This window comes from Parasteatoda tepidariorum, chromosome 10 (assembly GCF_982258835.1).
Source record: "Parasteatoda tepidariorum strain Cologne lab strain chromosome 10, Ptep-v5.0, whole genome shotgun sequence".
Taxonomy (NCBI): domain Eukaryota; kingdom Metazoa; phylum Arthropoda; class Arachnida; order Araneae; family Theridiidae; genus Parasteatoda; species Parasteatoda tepidariorum.
In genome coordinates this window covers 47,417,050-47,443,055 of record NC_141764.1, presented here as the reverse complement: position 1 = coordinate 47,443,055, position 26,006 = coordinate 47,417,050, and the positions used below count along the sequence as shown (strand labels likewise).

General features: G+C 29.7%; 1 pseudogene; it reads left to right on the top strand.

Moving 5' to 3' along the window:
* Positions 1 to 20,602: 20,602 nt before the first annotated feature.
* On the top strand, positions 20,603 to 21,824 carry LOC107451433 (peroxiredoxin-2 pseudogene; annotated as a pseudogene).
* Positions 21,825 to 26,006: the final 4,182 nt, after the last annotated feature.

Genomic DNA, 26,006 nt, shown 5'->3' with positions numbered 1-26,006 from the left:
TAGATAGAACCCAGGGTAGTTCTCAATTTTGGATCTGTTTATATATCCATATAGAGAGGGAACTTTTTGTTTTTAAAAATAAATGTTAAACTAAAGAGAAGTATTTTTTTTCAAATGAGTTTCTTATTTTATTAAAAAAAAATCTTATGACATAGAAAATAGCTAAAGAATTTTAATTAAACTATACACTAATATTTCGATATTTGTGTTAAAAAAAATGTAAGAAAAAGCTTAAAAAACTATTCGTTAATTAAATTCATAAAGTATAAAGTATAGACTCCGTAACATTAAGAAGTTTTTAATTGATTTATTTATTCTTTAAGTTACTACACAAGAGAGTGGTGTTTCCTCTACATTATCAGCCATCAACTGTGGGCATGATTTGCATATGTGGCGGGAGAAATGTTTTTTGAAATCGAAATGTATTTAAATATTTTACTATTAACGAACGCAACGACTTATAGGGGGAATTGTTATTTGAGATGAATGACGGCTAGCAGAACAACACGATCATCAATTGCATTTGTTCAGTGCAGCATGGTAACATTCCTTCTTTATTGTGGCTTATTAAAATTAAAAAAGAAAAATGTTTGATATTCTTTCTTACGCAAGGGAATACAAAATGGAATTGCTTTTTTTAACGAAGGAACATCCAAAACACATCGGAAAAATAGTTGTAAATAATCTGAAAAAAATATGTATCTAATCTTCTTTTTAGAGTTAAAACCTAATGCCAGCGAAATCGCTCTATTAAATTTAATGATCTAATATGAAAGATCTATTTAAACTTTATATTCCATACTTTTCTGAATCATATTACTTCAGACATTGAAATCTGCAAAAAGTGCGCAACACATAGTACTATATAATTTAATTTTGCAAAAAAAGTTTTTTTCACAATACAGAGTCATTATTTATAAACTAAAAAAAGTAAAATAAAGAATGCTTACTGTAAAATAACGATTCTGAAAATTAATAATATTGAAATAAAAAAAAATTATATTGTTTTTTTCTTTTGTCTGAAAGTTCTTAATCAGACGTAGAAAATCATTCTATAGAGAATTATCATCAAATTGAAAAAAAAAAAACTATTTACAAGTAAATTTTTTATTATGAAAATCCGACCTGCTTTATTAATCCGAAGAATTGAAAATTGAAATGTTCTTCTTTTGAAAATTTTATTCTCAAATAATATATTCATAGATTATCCCTTCATTACTTTAAGACGACGTACCACACAATATAATTTTATAATTATAAGATCTGGTTGGAGAAGATAATTAATAACTGGACTTAAATAACTTCACTTTAATTTATAATGAATTGATGACAAAAAAAATGTATTTTACCGTAATACACATATCTGTCACAGTATGCGATCACGAAATCGGAAGTTATTGCTTGCAAGTTTATTAATAATAGAAAGGGGAAAAAATATTGAGAAATTGTTCTTCAAATGTTGGGCGCATTTTGTTTCAGAATGATTTACCAATATTCTGGGTCGTTTTTATTCAAGTTCTTCCGCCTCTTCGTTTGGGAAATTTTTCTTCTTATTTGCTGTTGAAAAAAAAATTCCTACTCTACCAATGATTCTGCTAGAACTAAATTGACACTTGCTAAATAGAAGCCTGAAAATATCCACCCCGCTAGAGGGCGTATTCAAGTGTTGCGATAGCGAATTTGGAACAATATTATAGTTAACGTACTAACTGAAAGTATTGTAACATACAACTCCGTTTTTTTTACCTAATAATCAATTGATTTTAACTATTAAAGAAGCAAAAAATAAAATCACATATTTTCCTACCTACGAATAATTTTTTTTTTTATAATATAAAAATATAGTATGATTAAAATTTTCAACAAAATCAGTAAAAGAAAAATAAATTTGATGCAGCTTTTTTACTCAAAAATTAAATGAGTTTTCGGCTAATTCATCCAAAATATTTAAAAAAATCTTTTCTCTATAAACAATGAGTTAATTTAAAACAAAAATAACATTAATTTTCACTTCTTAAACTTTTACATATCTTCATAAAACGTTCTTTTCAAAGGCAAAAAAGAGTCATTCAAATAGCCTATTTTAATATTCTATCTTAATAGATTGCTGTTAAAATAATCTACATAAAACGATGCTATTCTACCTTGCGAAAAAAAACTGATTTTACTTCAAAACACAAAACATAATTTAGAACTTCATTATTTCTTTTAAACAGAATTCTTAATTTGATAATCTCACGTCGAAAAGAAAATGAATGATCTTGAGCTTTAAAAATTGTTTAATACTTGTTTACTTTTTTTACGTTTTTACTTCATAATACTTTTTAAAGTTGTGGCAAATTGTATGTCACATAAGTTTTTTCTTATAAAATGAAAGATTTCCATTTTCGTAATTAATTTAACAACGCTTAATTAGACCTTTTTATTTAGAACTAAAAGAATCACGAGTTAAATTCTATTTATTTCATTATCGTTTGGAGATTTGTTTTGATAACGAATAAGTTTATTCAGATTCCTTAGAGCGCTTTTGAAGTGAAGTGAAAAAACCTAATGCAATTTTATTCATAAAAAATATTCATGAAGTACAGCTGTCATTTTAACAACAGCTGCATAGAAAATTAATTACTTATTGTTGACAAAGAAGGAAAAATCATTGATTTTCTCATTTGTTTTTTTTTAAACAAAGCCTTTTTGCCATTATTTTTATGCACAAGAGTTAAATTGATTTAGTATAATTCAATTTATGTCTTGGCAGTCTTTCCGCGGATACAAACAAAACTTGAAGAAAGTTTTTTCAAAGTTTATAAAAAATCAGAACAGAGCTACGATTAAAATATTTTTAATATTTTTAATAAGAGAAAAAGTTAAAAAAAACTTCAAAATTGGATTTCAAATATTTTTTTTCTTCCGGGCGACAATGGAAAAGAGCATATTGTAATGAATTTTAATTACTTTTGTCTGTAAAATTGATCACCGTATTGAAAGTTTTTATCGAAGATTCGACGAATACCTTGAACTAATTAAAAATAAAACGGATTCTCTTTCCTTGTTGAAATAGTTTTTTTTGTATAAATTATTAATTTTCTAAAAAAAAAAACATTAATAAAATGTTTTTTTCTTGTTTTCTAAATTAAATGGAAATCCTTATTTAAAACAAATATTATTGATGTATACTGATGAAAAATAAACACGGATTTAATTATCTCAACTTGCTTCCCACTTAATGGTTTTTTTTAAAAAATACTTATTAAAATGCATTTTTTATGTTATAGTTATTTCATTAACATAAATATTTTTTTAATTATTTGTTTTATTTAATTGGAACACTGCGATTATATATTTCATTTCATCCCTAAAAATATTGCACACAGAAACGTTTTCACAGAAAATAACTTCAACGGAACACAAACTGAGATTACTTTGCTAATTTTTTAAATAAATTTTGGTCCATAGCTAACGGTTAATTAAATAGCCATAAAGTGCATTGCAAAAAATCAGGGTTTTGGTAGTAATGTTGGCAAGGGTGAGGTATGGGTTGTTCCATGTAGTGAGTTAATCCATTCAGTGTAAAACACTGAAAAGTGACTTTTAATTTGAGTACTTCGGCATTTTTTGCGCAGGAATAGTTTGTATATTTTGTTTATGTTATTTTTTATTATTGTTGCGTACAGAAAATCTAAACAAAATCGTTTTCCTATGTTTCAGGACTTCTAAATTCATGAGGCCAGTGAGGTGCTACTTTTTGATGACCAGCCACACACGGAGCTGCCACCAACTTATTTTTTATTATTTTGTGAAAGAATTACTCAAATTGTAGCTAAATAGCATTAAAAAACAAGGAGTCTCTGCACTGTCTTTATTACTTAAAAAAATTCAAGAAAAACGTTAATATTTTACCATCTCAGGGTGGGGTCCCCCCTTAAGTAGTAGGCGTAATTATCCTTATGCTGCAAGTTTTACTATTTAATACGCTACCAATTTATTAAAACTTTTTCAGAAAGCAGAGCAGTTTGCATCCTTGGTTATAGAAGACAATATGCCAGCTCCGGAAATTGAACTAGCTAAAACTACAATTTAATAATATTTTATTTCTAATTCAATTTGATCCAACAATAATATTTAACCTAACTGGTTCAATTTCGTTCTCGTATTACTTTAGATCTGTATTCTTTAAACTGCTTCATTTTTTAAAAAATTAGTCCTAACATATTTTCCTGTATAAATTTTAACAAGCTACTTATATTTTTGATTTCTCTTTTTATGAGCAACAAAATATTTACCTTTAAAGAATGTCAAATATTCTAACTTCTGTATTATTTATAAATTGCGCCCCTATAATCTTCAAACTGTTTCAACTTATTCTTATTTATCGAACTTTCGAGGCATTTTGATCATTTCTACATACAACAGCAGTTTATGAGGCATTTTTTTTGCAAAACGGATTTAAAATACAAATAATTTAATGGAAAAAATGCAAAAAAAAAATTGGGAAGCGAAATAATAAAACCAAGTCACGGTATTTACAGAAAGATTGAAACGAAATAATATTTCGAATGCAGCTGCATTTGAACTATTCAATTGTAAAAATCCCTATTCAGGGAAAAACCTATTTATTCTTCGCAAAGAAAGTAACATAAGGGTAAAGCACTAACCTTTAAAACGCCGCTAACCGAGTCCTTATTTTTTATAAAAATAAGAAAAAGATCGAATAGGTTTCTGAATAGTTTTCCTCCAGAAAAATCGCCTTTATCCTTTAAGAATTAAAGGACAGTGTTCAACCTTAGAACCAAATCCCTACTTTGTTAAAGTTCTATTGGACTGAACTAGATTCCGAATTTTACTTCAGGGCTATATTTAGCTTGTACCGTTATAAGGTACTCCAGGGTAAATGGGGCAGAGGCAGTAAAACCTGTTTTAGAATAATTCTCTGATTTTATTTTTTTTATTTGTATTTGGAAGTCTGTAGGGGAAAAAGAAGATAAGACAGAAGCTGTTTTAAGATAGAAGCTTTTACGGTAAGGAAAAAAAAAATAAAGGTGCTGTTTAAGCCACATAAAATAGTATTAAGAAATTGAACTCTTGATTGACTTTTAGAGAAAAAATTGAATGCAAATAACTAAATGAAAAAAACTAAATAATGATTGCATAAAAGGTTAATAAAAAGTTTTGACATAAGACAAAGCAATTTATAGTAATATTTTTTATAATAGAAGTTATATATTACGCAGCTAATAGTTGCTATAGAATCTATAGAATCTTAATAGAAAAAGTCTTAAAAATTAAAAACGTTTCTAAGTTTGTCAGTGGGGTTATTTTTTCCGTCATAATGATATTGTAAGTTCGTTTTTAGTTTTCTCACTAGTTTCGATCATCTGATTTTTCACCAACTACTTTCAACTGTTTGTTTGTCTTTTGAAGAAGTGGATGCATATCGTTGAATCAGACCAGAAGAATGTTCTTTTTTTCAACTTAAAATAAGTGTCCGGACGATAACATCTCATGCTTGCGAGAACTTTACTTTATTTCGAAAAAGCAAAAAAAGTTGGGAAAAAATTTTTTCTTCAAAATATTTCCCTTAAAAGTTACAAACCGCAACTTTTTATTATATAATTAAAATACACAGTTTTATATACATTTTAGTGAAAAGATTAATATTCTTCGCTAAATATTTAGTCTGTAGTAACTGTTTTTGCTGATGTTAGAAAAACCCTTTTTTTTTTCAATATGGCGGAAACCCGTCATCGGAATTTCGGGCATTTTCATAAGAGACCCCCCTACGACCCACTTAAAAAATCCTACAAGGTCCCGGCTTGTTATTTTGATTGTCTGTGTTTAGTAAAATTTTCGCTTAATTTGACTATACTATTAGAATTTGTGCCCGAAAAAATATATAGCTTTCACATTTTTTTTTAACTTTCTAAAATTACTAAGAATTCTCAATTAGTTTCTTTGAAATATTGCTTAAGTATTTCTAAGTTTCTTATTACTTACAATTTGTAACATAAGAGATAGAAATATGGCCTTCTATTTTAGTGGAAATATATTCCTCTCTTGCATTAATAGTTTTATTCTTACAATAAAGGATGCCATTGGGATGAAATAGTATATCACAGGCAGCAGAGATAATTTGGTTTGCTATTATCTTAGAGTTTCTTATTTTTTCAAACTGCTCAGAGTTGAATCCTGTGTTCTCCTGATAAAACTGAGATTCTTTAATGGTGCACCTAATTCTGGAGATGTTTCTCAGCAATCTAAATTAGCACGCTTCCATGCCTCGTTAAGAACCTGAGAGTCTGTTGTTCTACAATGCCGATTCACACTAGCTTTCCATAAATAAATATCATCTCGTTGCTTTCGTATAAGATACACCCTTTTTGTTCAGTTGATCATGTCGTCGATCATTATATCTTTGAGGGTTAATTCACAAACAAGTGTAGAGTTAATTGTCGTTGATTGTGAAAATTAGCTCTTCTTAATACCAAATGTTACTCTTTTGTTTTGAGGAGTTTGGACGTTCTGATCTAAGAGATCCATATTGAATCTTATTTTAAATCCACAAAAAAATTTCAAAACTCCTTTTCTAGTTTTGCAATTCCAACTTTCAGAACTGCACGTTGTATGTTTGCGGAAATTGCAGTTTTGTGTAATCTGGACGGTAAAATAATTTTAAGTAAATAAAGATTAATGTTTCAAACGCTATCTAATCTAACTTATTTTCCATGTATCAAATTATATTAAATATCTCTTATTTTTCAAAGATTTATTGAAAACAGTCTTGACTTTTTTGAGGGGACGGGAGCGAAAATACCCGTTGTTATTATTGTGACTTAAATTTATTTTTACCTTTTCAACAATTTCCTTCCGTCTATGATTAGAAATGATATCACAACTTTGTAATTATAATTCCTTTGTGTTATGAATTTTTAATTTCAATGCCTATTGAATCAGTTAACATTCAAGAAATCATTTGTAGTAAATAACAAAATACGAGGCATTAATCAGTCATCACCAAACTTGTGTTCTTCTGTAATTGAATAACTAATCACTGACATAAGCAATGAGATTCATCTATCATACAATTATTTCTTTTTTTTTTCAGCAGAAAAAATCCAATAATTTTTATTTTATTTTATCAACATCGGATTTTCGAAAGTTAGAAAAAAGAAACAGCCCATTTCTTGGTCTTATGTTCATAACTAATGTACAGCCCTTATACCTATCATCATCATCATCATATCTGGTTAGACAGCCCAGGGTGGGCCAGTGCCTTCCTTTGATCAGTCTCAACTAAATCCAGCCATCTCAGCCTGGGTCTACCTCTTTTCCTGTTCGTTAGGGGTTTGTGTAATAGGATTTTCTTTAAATTTGAGTCATCATTCCTTCTGAAAATGTGAGCTGCCCAGTTCATTCGATTTATACCTTTACCATACCCGTAATACTTAGACTGTATTGAATCAGTCAATTTAAGAAAATTCCTTCACACTTTTTTTTAAAGACTAACATGAAGTAATGGATTTAGGACTCATCACTGCTTGGCAATAAACCATTATATTTGTTTTTCATGTGTACAATGAATATTTATATCGATTGAATTAGTCAAATCCACAGAAATCATTCTCACTTAGTAAATAACAAAATCCAAAACATTATCCTATCAGCCGCAACTAAACTTACGTTCTTCTAAATGAATAACTAATCAGTCACTCGGGCGATAGGAATCATCCATCATACAACGGCGACGTTTTTTTCCCCTTCTCTTTCTTTTCTTCATCGCAAAACCTCCAATAATTATTTTCCATCACCGTCCATGTTCTAAAAGATGAACCAACCCATACCTCGGTCTCATGTTCGTAATTAATTTCTCATAACCGACTTATTAAGTCTTCGTATTTCCTCTCTTTTTTCGAGTAATTAGTTTAGCTACCATTTTAAAGAAAGAGTGAATTTTAATATAATGAAAAATAGAAGGGTAAAGGGTGTAAGTTGAGGTTATCTTTTGTGGCATGTTTTTATAAATATAAGGTATTTTTCTTTGATTAGATTTCACACTTGAGTTAAGCTTTCGAGGGAACATAAGGCGGCTTTTTTTTAAGGCGCTTTTTATCTCTTGGTCGATAATTTTTAATTTATTCTTTAAGTAATTCACCAAAAACTCGTTTTTTTAAATTTATTATTATCAAGATTTGATTATTTTTTTATGAGATGGCGCAATTCTTCGATCGATTTGGGTTTTAAGTGTTATTTTCTTTTCATTTATTTTGTATTATTTTTCACTATTTATTTAAGGTAAAGTGCTTTTTGTTTCATGTAAACACCTTTGTTTCTTACTTCTTGTAGTTGGTAATAAAACAAATATGAGAAAAGAATATTTTTGATATAGATGAAACATGAAAGGTGAACGAAATCGAATTCGTTCTTAGTAGTTCTTTTAGAAATTCAATATACTGTAGTTTGCTAATATCATTACATTGCTGTCAATTTTTTGCAAGTAACATAATTAATTTTACTTTAAGAGGATTTAATAAAATATTTTATTATATAAATTGTAATATTAGAAAAATTTTTCAATTCGTAATTATTTGAAGATTATTTAACCCATAAAAGATGAAATTTGCAACAGTTTACATAAAAAAAAAAAAAAACATTACAACATAATCATGTGTATTTACCTTTTCTATTTCACTAGATAATTATTCGATATTATTTATTTATAAATATATTTCATTTAATTCTTTCCACGTTTTGTTCATTAGTCACTAATTTTGTTAATTCAAAATATTTTAATTTTTTTTTTACTTTAATCACTGGGTTTAGGAAAATTTATTAGTGGAAACAAAATTTATTAGTAGAGACAATAGTCGATAATTTAATACATTTGTGACTCCCACTGTGACTAAATGCTTCATGAATAAAATGTATTTGTTAGATAACTCAGCCTGATCAGATTTGTAAACTTTTCAGTCGTATCTTTAAAAAAAGTATTTCCCACAGTATTCACAAATATTTTCTACCATTTTTACATTTTTTAAGGAAATATGGTACCCCTTTTTATCGAATAAATTTCATTTTAGGAAAGGGCACAGTGTCAACGATGAAAGAGGTAGCCAATAGTTATCAACCTGAAAGCTTTTGCAGCTCATAATATTCATTAGTGGTAATAAAACAATAATTAGGTAAGCAATAATGTTTAAAATTTTACTTGCTCCTCAAATGTCAGAGCATTCTTATTAAGTTTTTTTATATTCATATTCTAATAGTTTAAATTCCATGGTGATCAAAATAATTTTCAAATCAAAAGTTAAAGTATAAATTTTCTGCTATCTTGAAGGAGAAAAATCGCCCGATGAAAGGCGGAAAAGCCTATAGTACTTTAATTTCAGTTTTGCTTGCATTTTTAATCTAATAGATAATACTTGCTTTAGATAATACAATTTTGCTTTTTTAATCCCAACTTTGCTTGCTCCTCAAATATCAGAACATTTTTATTAAGTCTTTTATATTCATATTCGAATAATTTAAACTCCATGGAAATAAAAAAAAATCAAAAGTTAAAGTATAAATTTTTTGCCATTTTGAAAAAGAAGAATTGCCCGATAAGAGGCTTAAGAAAATGGCAAGTCTGGTACTTCAGATGATATTTTAAATTCCTGGACATATACTATTAGCTTTTAAATGTTCCACCTTTTTTTAGCAAACACTTTAAGCAACAAGGTGACAAAGTACTTTTTTTTATATAAAATATATTGTCTACTGTTGTATACGCTAATGCGCTGTTTGACTAAAACCTGGAATTTCCCGTTCCATAAAATATTGAGCTGGATTTTAAATTTTTTCTTTACATGTGTATGCAAAAGCTCTTAGTCACAAACCATCAATTAAAGCAAAAGGATTTTCTTTTAATAAGAAACAAGGCAAAACAAATCATTCCGCCAATTTTGATTCAGCTGGATTTTTAACCGAATAACAGCTAATTGCAATACATACAAACTCGAGATAACCAAAAAAAGTGGTTAATTTATATCAACGTGGCTATAAATTTGCAAATATTTGTATGATGTATTTGTATGTAGTCGTACTATAAATACATCATACAATCATCACCATTTGCAACTAATTTGTGTATGTAGTCGTACCTTATAACATTTAAGGTTTGTGAAATATTTTATCCGATGGTTAGGAGCTAAAGTAGATGGTTGGGAGGTCTGTACTGTAAGAGAGAGTTTGGTTGAGGTAAATGAGTTGAGTTGATGAAGATGGAGAAGTAAGGCACAAAGTTTGTGGAATTGACTTTTAATAAATCTGTCGAAATTATTTATCTGTCGTGGTAGGCAAAATTTCTTTTAATTTATTTATAAAGAAAACAATTGCATTATCTTTGTCACAGCGGGGGAAATATTTTCTGAAACTACAAAAATTCCCTAGCAAAAGGGTATTGATATAGATCAGTGGTTACCAACTGGCGACCCGCGAAATCTTTTTTTTTGAGGCCCGCGAACCGAAATATATTAGTTGTCATTTTTTTGCTGGCAATTTTCGTAGAAAATTGATATGGGTTTTAAATACTTTTAAGTTTCATATCTTAGCAATTTGATATCTGTTGCACATTAACTGTTTAATATACAGCACATTAAAGTTATTGTAGCCAGAATTTTTTAATATGCAATTAAATATTTTTAAAAATCTACTTCTTATTTTAATTTGTAATTCAATACTTTTGTTCTGTATAACGTGGTAAAAACCTGACAGTAACATTTAATGTTCTTTCAGACATAAAAGTGTCCTACGTCAAATTTTGATTAAGTAGCGGCCCACCATTTAACTGGTGTTTTTAATTGCGGCCCCCGGCCTCATGTAAGTTGGAAACCCCTGATATATATGATATTTCGTGATGATTGTCCAACCGATTCATTTAAAATTTAAGATTAATAAATGCGTCTATTTTATTTATTTATTTATTATTATTTACAAGAGATGCAACAAATCAGACAAGTAATATTTTGGTTGAAATCACATGATCATAGTAAGAATAAAAGCTATTTATATTAAATTAAAGCAAAGGTGCAAGAGACAATACATAAAACTGAATAAACAAAAATATTATGCATATTACATCCTAATGGCAAACAGGTTGTATGCCATTCAATGTATGCAAAAATTTGCAGTCACTTTATTTTTTGAGACATGCAGTGATAAAAGTAATGTTAAAAGAGGTTCTAAATATCATTAATTATAAATAAGAAGTCCTTTAATTTCTGTTTAAATGAGCTTTGATTCTGAGTATTTTTCAAATCGGTGGGAATGTTTTACTCGGTGATGCATTTTATTATGTATTTGTATGGTATATTTACTACATTTCCACCGAATTTCCAAAGCACAGAATGTTTTCAATACATAATAATTTCCGAGACAATGATGCTTCAATTTCATTTAAAGTTTAATGTCTATGCATGCACTGGTGTGTGTTCGACTATTTGTAATGATGCTAGTATTTACTACCTTTCCTCCAAATTTCCAAAAGCAAGTCCGACGATTTATAATCAAACTCGCAAGTTTCCATCAATTTTAAACCTTTTAAGATCTTAACCTTAATATCTCTCACCGGGGTGTCTTGAAAGCTTTGGCGATAGGATGTTTGTCATCGGATTCAGTACCTGTAATTAATCACATTATGGGCATCCACAACAAGATTATAGAATGTTCGGTTGATGCAGGCTTTCTAACATCGGATGGTTTCGGCAACAGACTCAAAATAGCCATAGGGCTTAGGGACAACATATTAGAGACATCATTCACCTTATATCTGTAATCTCTGCCTCGTAAGTTCATAATAGTAGATCTTTCTCTAATATATTGCTGTATGATGCATGGGAACTAGACAGAAAAAAAGTATTTTGTACATTTTGTATAATAATAACAATAAAATGTACGTAGTGCTTTTTTGAAAATTTATGTACATGTTTGTTGCTTATTAAATTTAATAAAGAAACTAAATATATTACCTTTTTACATACACATTTCAATGTTTTAACCAGATAATGGTATTAAAGTAGTAAATTTTACAATAAAAATAGTATTTATTTTGATATGTTATCAAGTTAACTAAGTGGAAGGAATATTTAGATTTTCACGTGTGCATTTTAGCATTTTTACTAGGTAATGGTATAAAGGTAGTTGATTTACTCTAAAAATTGAAGTTATTCGGTTATGTTAGTAAATTAAATGAGATAAGCATATTATTATGTTTTAACTTACGCATTATAACATTTTGATTATGTAAAGGCATTAAAATGGTCCATTTTAGACCAAAAATAGTTATTTGGTAATTTAATAAGTTAAGCAAGCTAAATAAATTTTTGTGCATTTACCAACACATTTTAATATTTTTACTACATAATAGTTTTATAGCCAATTTTACGTCCAAAATAGTAGTTATTTTGTTAAGTTATTAAATTAACTAAGCACAATTTACTATTGTATTTTTATCTATGCATTTTAGCATTTTTATCAGGTAATGGAATTAAAGTAGTCAATTTTACACCAAAAATAGTAGTGATTGGGAAATGTTTGTAAATTAAATAAAATAAATATATTATTATGTTTTTACATACGAATTACAATATTTTAACTAGGTATTAATAATAAAGTACTAAATTTTAAGCTAAAAATAGTTACAATGATTGAATACCTTAGCAAGTTAAATAATCTAAATATATTAATGTGTTTTTACATATGCATTTAACATTTTTACCAGGTAATGTCATTAAAGTAATAAATTTCACAATAAAAGCAATAGTTATTTGGCTATATTATCAAGTTTAATATGTTGAATATATTGTTATGATTTTACATACGCATTACAACATTTTGATTTGTAAAGGTATTAAAGTAGTCAATTTTACCCCAAAAATATTCGTTATTAAGTTATGTTTGTAAGTTAAACAAGCAAAATATATTTTTGTGCTTTCACATGCGCATTTTAACATTTTTTCCAGATAATGGTATTAAGGGAGTCAGTTTTACACTAAAAAGAGTACTTAGTTGGTCATGTTATTAAATTAGAAAAGTTTAATATATTTTTATGTTTTTACATAAGCATTTCAACATTTTCACCATGTAATGGTAATAAAGTAATATGTAAAATAATGGCAATAAAGTAATAGTAATTAAGCAAAACACAAAAAAAGTAGTTATTTGAATATGTTATCAAGCTAAATAATTTTTACCAAGTATTAAAGTAGTCAATTTTACGCCATAAATAGTACTTATTTTTATGTTATCAAGTTAAAATTCATATAGTTTCTTAAGTATAAAAGTTTAATAATTATAAGCCCTTAAGAAAATAAGTTTTCGCTTAAAAGAGAAGTTTAGAGACTTTTGAAAAAACAATTTTTAGGTTACTTCCTTAGTAGCAGTAATTTAAATATTCATTGCAAGTTTTTTTTTACTTGCATTTCAATAGTAGAAATTTCTTTTTGAAGTTCAATTTATTTTATTTTATTTTGTCTACATAAAATTTGTTTTATGTATCTAAATTTAAAAATGAGACAAAAGTCAAATGTTGTCAAGAGTCAAGCGGTAGTTTCATATAATATCTAAAATAAAGGAAAATTATTGGATCAAATCAATAAGATTTGAACATAAGTAAAAAAAAGAATTATGTCATATTTTTCGGAAGTGCGGAAAAAATATTTTTATTTTCCATTAAAAAAATGAAAAATAATATAGACAATTAATTTTTCACTTAAAAATAGAAAGAAAAAGAGTTAGACAGCTGCTAAACAGCTGCTTTTTATATATGGATAAGTTAAGTGTATAATGACATATACGTATAATATGTAGTATATGGGTAAAGTAATTGTAAGTAATGGTTGTAGCGTATAGCTTTTAATGTATGTATATAGTAAGCAGTATATGGGTATGGTAATTTTAAGTAATGTTAATGGGTATGGTTTTTAATGTATAGATATGGTATATAATACATGGGTATGATAATTAAGTAATGGTTATTGGAATGACTTTTAATGCATGGATATGGTATGTTGTATACGGGCATGGTTATTTTCAATAATTATTATAGGCATGGCTTTTAATGTATGGATATAGTATGTAGTATATGAGTATGGCGATTTTAAGTAGTGGTTATAGGTATGGCTTTTAATGTATGGCTAAGATATGTAGTATACAAGTATGTTAATTTCAAGCAATGAATATAGACATGGCTTTTAAAGTATAGATATAGTACGTAGAATATGGATATGGTAATTTTAAGCAATAGTTATGGTTTTTAATGTGAGGATATGTACTATAGTATATGAGTATGGTAATTTTAAGCAATGTTTATTGGTATGGCATTATATACATAGATATGATATGTGGCATATATGTACAGCAAATTTTAAGCAATGTTTATAGGTATGACATTATATACATAGATATGATATGTGGCATATATGTACAGCAATTTTAAGCAATAGTTTCAGGTATGACTTTTAATTTATGGATATAGTGTGTAGTATACGAGTATGGTAATTTAAAGTAATTGTTATAGGTATGGCTTTTAATGTATAGATATGGTATGTAGTATTCAGGTATGGTAATTTATGTATTGGTTATCGGCATGCTTTATAATATATGGATATGATGTGTAGTATATGAGTATGGTAACTTTAAACAATTTATATGTATGGATTTAAATGTGTTGATATGATATGTAGTATATGAGTATGGTAACTTTAAACAATTTATATGTATGGATTTAAATGTGTTGATATGATATGTAGTATATGAGTATGGTAATTTTAAGAAATGTTTATAGGTGCAGCTTTTTATGCATAGATATGGTATGTAGGATATATGTATAGTAATTTTAAGCAATGGTTGTATTTAAGGCTTATAATGTAAGGATATGGTATTTAGTATATGGTTATGGTAATTTTAAGTATTGGTTATGGATATGGCTTTTAATGGTTGGATAGTATATGAGTATGATAATTTTAAGTAATGATTATAGGTATGACTTTTAATCTATGGCTATGGGATTGGCTAATGTTACAGATTATTTTAAAATAATGCTGTAATAAAATAAACCTAACCATAGCTATTTTTTCTACAAACGTATTGATAATAGAATAGTTTTTCTTTTCTAAGCTAGTTTTTAATATCAGAGGCGAATTCTCTCTTAACTGATATTAAAAATTGAAACACTGAAGAAAAAAAAATTCAAAAATGCAATTATTGCAATTACAATATACAATTACTTATAATATTTGCAGCTAAAATTTTTTTTCGTTACCAGCGCAAAGACTAAAATTCATTCAGCAAAACTTATTTTTACTATTTATTTACTACTATTACATATATATGTTATATACTATTATTTTATACTATTATTTTATACTATTATATAATTAACTGTCTATTAAATATTTTTTGACAAAAAAAAAAAATTGCAACTCTTTTTCCTCTTGCTGATGGCAAAAACTTAAAAAAAGAAAGTTTGCTTTGATTTTGTGAAAAAAAAGTAGAAAATATAATAATTTCAACTTTTTTGACTATCATTGTGGTAAAAAAAAATCCCACAAAATGCTTAAATTATTAATTGCGATTAAAATTTTTTAAAACAATTTATCCCTTTGCAGACATAAAAAAAAATTGTTTATTTGTTTGTAATTGAAAAAAGTTAAAAATTCAAAAGTTTTTTTACTACTAGTGCACAGAAAAATTGCACAAAATTATTAAAAATGATCTTATTTCTTTTCATTCTCTTTGATGATAGCATCAATTACCTCTTGTTTGCGGCAAAAAGTAAAAACTTAAAAATTGAAAGTTTTTTTTTTCACTTTCAACGTGAAAAATAAAATTTAGCAAAATGTTTAAAAATGATCTTATTTTTTTGACGATTACTAAATTACAACAATTAAAAAAAATGTTTATCTGTAAAAAATGGTTCTAAAAAATGGTTCTGACTGTTGTAATGTTCTGAAAATGTTGTAAAAAATGGTTCTGACTTTTTCCACTATCACTGATGAAAAGAAAATTTCACAAAATGCTTAAAAATGATCTTATTACATATTGGTAGGGAAATGAAATGTCGTAAATGTTTTCCCTAAAGATATTTGATTTCTATTTATTTTTACAAAAGAAAAAGTTAGACAACTTAAAGAGATTCAAGATAAAAAAAATAAGAGAAAAATTCCATTAAATATGAGGGCTTAACTAGTTTTTCAAACTCTGAAAAATTCCTAGAAAATAAAAAAGAAGGGAAAATCTCGATCCTGACCGTTCCTTGACCAATGTTCTCACCCTAGAAGGTTCATAGAAGTTCGAACTTCTTTACACGCACTTTTCACACTCATTCAAAGAATTTTTTTTTTCTTCTTTTTTTTCCAACTCTTACGGCAAATTTTTCCATGGAAAAAAAATGCTAGAATGAAAGGAAAAAAAAGTTCAGAATGGGTAGAAATTCTTTGCATTCTGTAATCGGAGCTCCAGAACGTTGGAGTAGTTTTCTTCTGCAGAAAAAAGGAACCCAAGTCAGAATTCACAAAAATCCATCTGAAAAATATTCTACTTTTTATTTTTTGGTTGTTTATTTTCGTTCTTGATGGCCGGTGAAAGGGAAAAAAAGGAATACATATCTGGCCTACACTAGCTTAGCACTGGTGTGTTAACATTTCGAACGTTTTTCCTTTCTTTCCTTTATGACGCCTTAGATTTCTTATTTGAGTCGAAATGGATGTTGTGTGCAACGGAACCTGTTATGGAACAAGTTTCAGTTCTGACAACAGATGGGGTGATATCATGTACTTTAGGGATTTCAGGACTTCTCTGAAAATCTCCATAACATATAGATATTTTTATGCTAAAAGTTATCTACGAAATATCGTTTGCTTTTTATATGTTCCGTTATTATCCTTCAGAAAAGAACCAAAAACAGATTTTAGAAATAATACAGATTTTAGAAATACTGATTTTATGTGAGATTATTTCTGAAAGAGACACTTTGTGAGAGAGATAACAATACTACTTATCTGAAAACTAAGAACATTTGAGTATTTTATAATTAATAGATGTTACATGCATAAAACAAGCATTCGATTTTCAGAAATTAATATTCTGTGTAGTAAAAATATGTCACCGCTGTGTAGTAAAGGCAAGTATTGCAATAGTAAAAACAAGCCATATCTACCTGTGTTTTAAAAGAAGTAGACTTAATCTCTCTCTCTCATATCTTTATATAATATAAGAAGAGAGTGGAATGATAACACATAGCCAATCACAGAAGACATCTGGTTAGTAACGCACAAAACAGCCAATCAAAATTGAGAACGCATGTGTGTGAAAAGGTAATAATTTTTAATAATGCTGCCTGTAGAAATGTTACAACTAAACTTACCAGCTAAAGCTTGTTGCGATTTTTATTTGTATCGAATGTGTGAAATATATTGATCAGAGTTTACTTAAAAATACTCATATCTTTGTTACATAAAATGGATCGCCATGAATATCTTAGACGTGAATATCTTTTACTTACTTTTAATTGTTTTTTACTTACTTTCAAAAAATTGTTCAGCCGGAAATATTAATTAACAGTTCATATTTCTTTGAGATATTTCTTAAATAATGCATAAAAGTGCAAATCATTCGTACACAAAATGATGCAAAAAAATGCCTTTTGAATCGAAACAAAAATTAATGGAGTAAGCACAGAAAGAAAAGGAAAAAAACAACAACTCACTTCTTCATTAAGCTTGAACATCCTTAGACTTAGGTGCACAGAATTCTCTAATGGCAGTTAGATACTGTCTAAATGTATCATGAATAGAATAGACATTTATCATGTGTACCTCAATCGCCGCATAAATTCGGCGAAATACGAATCGAAAAAGGCGTCTGTGGTACCGGACTGGCGATGACAATTTTTTCTAAAGTCCCTTTTTATGACTGCCCACATACCTTCGATCTTATTGACCAGAAGCAAGAATTACCTTACCAGTCGGTATCTAATGTAGAACTAACGGACTTCTGAAATTACATATACCATTGAACATTTAAAACTAACGCTAAAATCTAAACCAATCAGAATCACGTTTGGGTTTCAACATCGCCCAGCTTGGCGATCAACCGCGATCACAACTTGGCGAGAATCCAGGGGCACCCTCAAATATAGTATAACCAAAAAATTGAATTGCTTAATTTAATTTTGCGAATTTCAGTTACGTATGTTTTTATTTCATAATTTGCTTTTTGTCTGATAGAAACTAAAATATTTTGTCAGTCAACAGTATTGAAGTTAATTAGGCAATTACTTGCAATGGTATTTGCTTTCGAAATATTACTTAGCATTAACTTATTAATATTACATGTTTCAATTTGTTTGCCATATTTTAAAGTTTTTTCATCAGGTTTTAATTGTTTTCAGTTTGAAATTTATATTTCTGGGTGGATGGGGGGGGGAAGATAAAGCATCCTATAACATCAACAATCATTTTAGTTAGGCTCTGCCATACGTGTTTCGGATACGGAGATTAATCTCCGGCTAATGCCCTATAGTAATGTGTTAAATAATATTGCTTCCTCACTTTATATAAGTTTATAATATTGTTTGCATTAAAATTGCTTTATATAAGTTTATAATACTGATAATAAGCACCTCTGAGATTTTACAATCCTATAATATTCTCTCTATGTGATGTTGGTGCAGAAGAATTGCCAGCAAATCTCCAGGAAAACGACTCTAAGTTTGTTCGCGAAGCGAACAAAAATGTAATTGCGTAGCAATTATCGGGGGATGGCGAGCGGTAGCGAGCAGGGGACTGAGCCCTCTCGTGTATATATATACCCAGTTTTACGTTGTCCGTTTCGTGCGTTATCCCGCTTCCTATGTAATTTTCTGCTGATCCGTGAAAACTGCATATACTGATTATGTCAAATTATCTGTTACGTTACCCTTTTAATGAAAGATCCTTAAGATTTTTTTTCTCTACAAAGCTCGCACAAGCTTTTCTTCTTCTTTTTTTCTAAAAAAAAAGACTTTATCAGCTTTTTGTAACTTTCCCGGCATTCTTCTATTCTATCTTATTGTTCTTTTGTCTGTTAGAGGGGATTTTCCCCTTCAGTCGAAATCAGAAAGGTGGTGGTATAGCCAAAGTACGTGAAGGATTGTTAGAGAAAGCCTGGGAGCCTAAATTGGAAAATTTGTGAGTGGAATTTTTTCCAGCAAGCTTCAACCCTCTAATCTTATAATTATCCGAACATTTAAAGAAAGTTGCATTAAACAATTGGTTAGATAATCATTTCTTTTTTTTTTGATTTTGATGACCTTCAAGATGCTATGGAAGCAAAGATGAAATCTCTAAGTTTGTAGAATCCCATTGCGTTGGACAGCGTCTTTTAAAAATGAATTACCAATGGGTTTAATAAAACTTCTCGGTATAATTGCTTCTTGATATCCAACTGGAACATTAGCCCTTTGGAGAAAGAGAATGTCTGAAGACCTTTCGATATATATGACGTGTATATTGACTGCAAAACACATCCCATTACTTTTCAATTCTTTCAATATCTGATTTACCGCCTTCTTCTGATGATGGTGATGAAAATGAGCAAAAATTATCGGAGGTAATGTATCAGTAACTCCCAACTGATCTCGAGTTTGAAAGCATAAAAACCATAAAGCAAATTTGCAAGCAATTGGGTACTTGCACTTCTAGAAGAAGAAGAAGTCCCATATCCACACACGTGACTATGACGTCAGAGCCAGTTAATCTTTATCAGCAAAATGGCGTAATAAAGTTGAGGTAGGTTTCTCTACATAAGTTGGAATGTTAGTTAACGATAAGTCCATTAAATACAGAGCCTTATCGCACATCGAATTAGTTAAAACATAATTGTTTCTAGTGCACTTCTTCTACTTAACTTAGACTTATTATTTGTTTATGTATTTTATTGTAACCATGAAAAATTTTCGTTTTGTGCACGTGACAACTTCGATACACATTTAGTTTGTTTATGTTCCACATGGCTCTGTGTCTGTCTTTACGTTAAGTATTTGTGTAAATACATAGTGAAAGAATTGAAATATTCGAGAAAAAATCTTTGTGAAAGAATTTAGAATGTGTCACTTAAAAAAAATTGATACGTTGAAATTGATAATTGACAGGCTTGGCTTACTTGAAATAGAATGGAAAGAATAGTTCCTAACGTAAGCAAATGCCACATTTCAGCAACCAATCAGGATAGAGATACCCACACTGCGTCACTTGCAGGTACCCCAATTTAAGCATTGAGAGCTATATTGTTAAAATTGTATCTAAAAATGAAAAAAAAAACATTTAAAGATTACAAGTTTTCTTTTTTGCAGTGTCTGATGGAGAACGTAAAATCGGGTTTCCACTGTATACAATGAAATCTACGTCAAAGACTTTTTATCAATGGGATCAGCTAACGAAGACTTAATAAATCCATAAAGAGAAATAAAATTTTATAGTTTGCATAAGCATATTAAACATTGAGATATTTTAGTTAAAGAAAACGTTGTGGTGATGAAAGTGGCTCGCATAAAAAAAATTAAAGTTCTTTTGTCCATTTTGTAGGTCATTTTTTTAAAAAAATAAAGCTTTGCTTATTATTTTTTGCTACGTTTTTTTACTGCTAAAAGAGACTTTTGCTGAAATGGTCCATTCTATGCAGCATGCGGTGAGAAATATCACATTTCTTCGATCATATATCCTGAAGCTATCATCCCAAAAATTCCATCGTAGTTTTCCTATTCAAACCGCTGAGGTTTCAAAACCTGCGCCAAATTTCGCAGTCACTGCAGTTGTGAAAAATAAATTCGAGGACATTAGATTGACAGATTACAAAGGAAAGTACGTTGTTCTGTTGTTCTATCCACTAGATTTCACATTTGTCTGTCCAACAGAAATAATTGCATTCAGTGACAACGCTGAAGAGTTTCGTCAGAAGAACGCTGAAATTTTGGCTGTTTCGGTTGACTCACCTTACTGCCACTTGGCTTGGATTAATACATCTCGTAAAGAAGGAGGATTGGAATCTATAAATATACCTCTTCTATCTGATTTAACAAAAGAGATGGCCAAGGACTATGGAGTTTTGCTTGATGCTGGTATGGCTTCAAGAGCTTCATTTATTATAGACAGAGAACAGATAGTTCGCCAAATAACAGTAAATGATAATGCAATTGGCCGCTCAGTGCAGGAAACTATGCGCCTAATCGATGCTTTGCAGCATCATGAAAAACATGGAGAAGTGTGCCCGGTTGATTGGACTCCAAACTCTTCTACTATCAAACCTGATCCAGTTGGCGCTAAAGCTTATTTTGGGAAGATTAATTATTAAAAATTACATTACTAATCTTTTTCTTGTGAATTATATGGTCAAAATCGATTTCTAAGCCTAACAATCTTGAAATAAAGTGAAACTCTTTTAATTTAATTCATTTTACCTTAACATTTTGAGTGATTCTGTTGAGCTACAAGGAACTTTACTAAGTGAATCTCTACGACAACTAAATATTTTTGCTTGATTGGATGAAAAAGTTTGGCGCGAGAAGAAGAAGAAGCCATGTAAGCAATAAAGACGCAGTGCATCTTTTTTTAAAGTTTCAGCAATTAACTATATTATGGTAAACTTTATTTTTATGAAAGGATTTATACTCTCGTAGAAGTTCCAAAAAAGATTACTATATTACAGTTGTTGGTGAACGTTTATTAGGTTGAATTCATTAGTTGTTTAGTAAGGGAAGAACGTCTCAAATTCTTATAAAGGCAATTGTAGAACTTAGCAAAATAAATACAAAATAAAATTTCATGCAAATTTTGAGCATTTACTTAATTTTGAGCATTTTCTTACATTACACAAGTCTTTTACAAATTCTTTAAAATTCAAGAGGGATTTCGTAAAGCAAATAAATAAATAAAACTGCTCTTTTTTACTTTGTTCATTACACTAACCACATTTGGTGACTATCATGGCCGCCTACATGAAAGATATTCCATTTGAAAGAAATTTTATTAATTAATAAAATAAAGTTTAGTACATCTATGTTGGATTCGTAATTTCAACTTATACCTCACTAATATATTATAAGTTGAAATTAAGAATTAAGTACATTTGCACTAAACTCATAGGGGAAAAGTTAAATTCATAAATTGTACTTGCTTTTTTTACAGCAACATAAAATAATTCACTACTGTGTGGAATTTCTAAGCGCATGCACGCTTTTAATTACTTGAGTTGAACATTATTCGAGTTATTCGTTAACTATAAATGTAAATTTCACAATAATCTTGGCAATATTTAAAAGATTGGATTAAAACTTTCTTAAACAGTTAAATATCTACCATTTAATCAACCAGCTACCAATAAAAAGGAGGAAAGTTAGATAGTTTATTGGGAGGTTTATAGTTAGTTCATAGGGAAATTACATTCATTTGAAATAAGTATAATTACTGAATTCAAAATATTTATACATTTATTTTAAACACGATACTTTTAGTATTAACTAGAATCGCAGTATTGGGGCAGGGGGCTAGTGTAGACAAAAGGAACATTTCTGTTAATTATCGCTTGAAATTTCTCAGTAAATTTTAAAAGATTGAATAAACTGTGTTGTACTTTCATAAGCATTGAAGAACACTTGATAGTTATAAATATTTTTAAGTCTCCGAGTCTATATTTGGACTAGAGTAGTTCTATTTGGTTTCACTTACTTTTTTATTTGTAATATTATTTAGTAAGACACAGTTTTAAGATGCGTTCGCACAATCCTTATGACATGGACTTGTGTGGATAAAAAAAAAATTAAAAAAAATATTAAATAACTATACATCTAAACTAGCATTTGTATCGCTCAAAAAGAAACTTTCAAATATTTTAATTAAAAAAATGCTACAATGTTTAAATCAATGATTAGGGAGATCTTTCTTAAATTTATAAATACTGCCCACTCTTAATACTCCTCCTCTTTCCTTCCTAGCAAATAAAAATTTTAATAATAATATATATATATATATATATACACTGAGTGGCCAAATTATTATGACTACCTCAGAGATTTATGCAAATGAGTTATTGCGTCACAGCGCTGCCGCTAGAGGGCAAGATAACTATAACACGGGAATGATGGACAAGTGAGTCATCGGTTATACTGTGTTGCTTGCTCAGATATGGGAAAGAAAAGTGATTTAACTGAATTTCAACGTATAATGATTGTGGATGCGAGATGTGTCGGAACGAGTATCAGCAAAACGGCTGCACTTGTGAAGTGTTCTAGAGCAGCAGTTGTCAATGTGTACAAGGAATGGACAATCAAGCAAAAAACCGGGTCTCAACGTCAGACTTGTGGTCGTCACAGGGTACTGAATGCTCGATCAGAGAGAAGGCTGGTCAGAGTTGTGCAGCGCAACAGGAGAGCAACAGTGCGACAAATCGCAAGTGATCTTAATCAATGAGCAACTGTGAACGTCTCTGAGCCGAATGTTCGACGCACATTGTGCCGTATGGGGTATGGAAGCAGACGACCTGTTCGTAAGCCTCTACTGTCTGCTTTAAATAAGCGCAGACGTCCCCAATTTGCAAAGGAGCACAAACATTGGACAGTAGATGACTGGAAGAGGGTCATGTGGTTCGATGAATCACGATTTCAAATGCATCACGCAGATGGCAGGATGAGAATATGGAGAAAACAGCACGAAAGCATGGACCCCAACTGCATTGCACGACTCTTCAAGCTGGCGGTGGCAACGTTATAGTATGGGGAATGTTCAATTGGTAGTGTATGGGTCCTTTAATTCCTGTACCACAACACCTTAATGTCCAAGGGTATTTAAGTATCATCGCAGATCAAGTACATCCGTTTATGTCAATGGTGTACTCTGGCGGAGATGGATACTTCCAGCAGGACAACGCTCCCCGTCATAAAGCTAGCATTGTCCTCAGATGGTTCGAAGAGCTTGACGGAGAACTTAACTTGCTTCGTTGGCCAGCGCAATCCCCAGATCTCAATCCAATTGAGTATTTGTGGGATGAAATTGAACGGGCGCTCAGACAGATGGATCCAGTACCATCAAATTTGCAGGAATTGGCAAAGTGCAGTTCAGCGAGCATGGTCTGGCATACCTTCTACCACCTACCAACATCTCATAGAATCCATGCCCAGACGAATTAAGGCAGTAATACGCACAAAAGTTGGCCCAACAGCGTACTGAAGGGGTGGTCATAATAATTTGGCAACTCAGTATATATATATATATATATATATATATATATATATATATATATATATATATATATATATATATATATATATATATATATATATATATATGTATATATATGTTGTAATAATTTTCGAAAAAACAAAAGTCGTTTGCCTTTTAAGCATAAAGCAAAACTGACTACAAAGCAATTATGGATGAATGAGAGAGAAGCGAGTAGGGGTGGAACTTCTTAGAATCTGTAAAATACGGCAAGAATTATCGAGCATGAGCGAATATATTCAGTAAAATCTTTTTTAACAATACTTCGCTTCTGGCAATCATCATTCTTCATTTTTTGGAGAATTTACTTAACTTTGTAAAAAGCCAACACATCAAATATTGCTTACTTTTTTTCCAGCTTTAAAATTCCCAGAGCCCCATATTTTGATTTTTTCCCGAAAACCGTAGCATTATTTGCTTTCCAAATTATATGAATTGCATATGAAAGCAACCGAGTGGAAAAAGAAATAATCGAAAACGAAAAAGGGTGTGGGAAGACAGAAGAAGAGTAAAAAAAAAATGAAATAAAAAATAAAAATAAATTATCGAAGGCTGACGTTTTAGAGGAAAATCCTGTAAAAAGTCCATGCGGTTTCTATGGGGACCAAAGGAAGCTGTTATCAGAGATTACCGAAACGGAAAAAAAGAGATACTACTAAGGAGCAAGAAGAGCGAAAACTAAACTGGATGCGTGGTTAGGGAGTATGGCGAAAAAAGTTTGGAATATCACCTTTGGCCTCATCCATCAAATGGCAGGGTTGTCGGCTTGGAAGATAACGAAGAGGGGGGCGGCGATCGAAAAAGAACGTTTTGAGGTGACAATGGCTTCGAGAGTTGAGTAAATTGTCAAAGTGTAAGTTCCGGTATTTAATGGTTGAAGTTTAGGTTAGAGGGAAGGGGGTGAAAAGATCCTTAGTTCCCTGTTATTTTTAGTTCCGAAAAATGTAATATTTGTTCGAGTGAAAGATTTACATACTTCGTTTGATAGATTGATGAGGAAAATAGTTTTTAAAATCTAGGACTTATGAGAACATTAGTGCAGGTTTGAAAAGTCTCCAAAAGGAAAAATTTTTAATTGTAAGTTTTGCAAACCACTTGGTATTAAGATTTAAAAATTTATATAGTAGCGTAATGACTTTGGAGATAAATTTTCTAACATATTTAGAATAAAAATTTTCTACTTTTTTCTCCACAAATTTTCCGCTACTACACTTTCAAAACAGCTATACGCTCATCTTTTCCGTCTTAAAATAGTGGATAATCCTGCCTGCTCCCTCTGCCGCAGTGGTGCGACGATGAATGCTGAGCATCTCCTCAACTGTTCAGTTCTCGCAAAGAACTTTATTTACTCCCAATACTGGGAGGCCAGAGACCTTTTGTTCAATTTAAATTCTCGATTTAATTTTTGTGATTGATGTTTTGTTTTTTTGTATATTTCATCTCTTTCTGTATTTGTATTTCTCTTTTCTTTTGATCTTTGTACGACGTCAGGATAATGTCTGTATCACCTGCTGCATTGGAAATAAAAAAAAAGTTTCAAAAGAGCTGGTTAAAATGGAACAAGAATATATTTCAACAACCTTAATAAAATGCTAATTTGTAACACTTTCAGTCCTTAGCTAACCTTATTTTGTAATAAAGTTTTAAAGAAAAATCTCTGAATTATCAGCTAAATGTTTAATTATCTAAATTTGGTTTGCTTTCAAGATTTTCAGATCCCAAGAC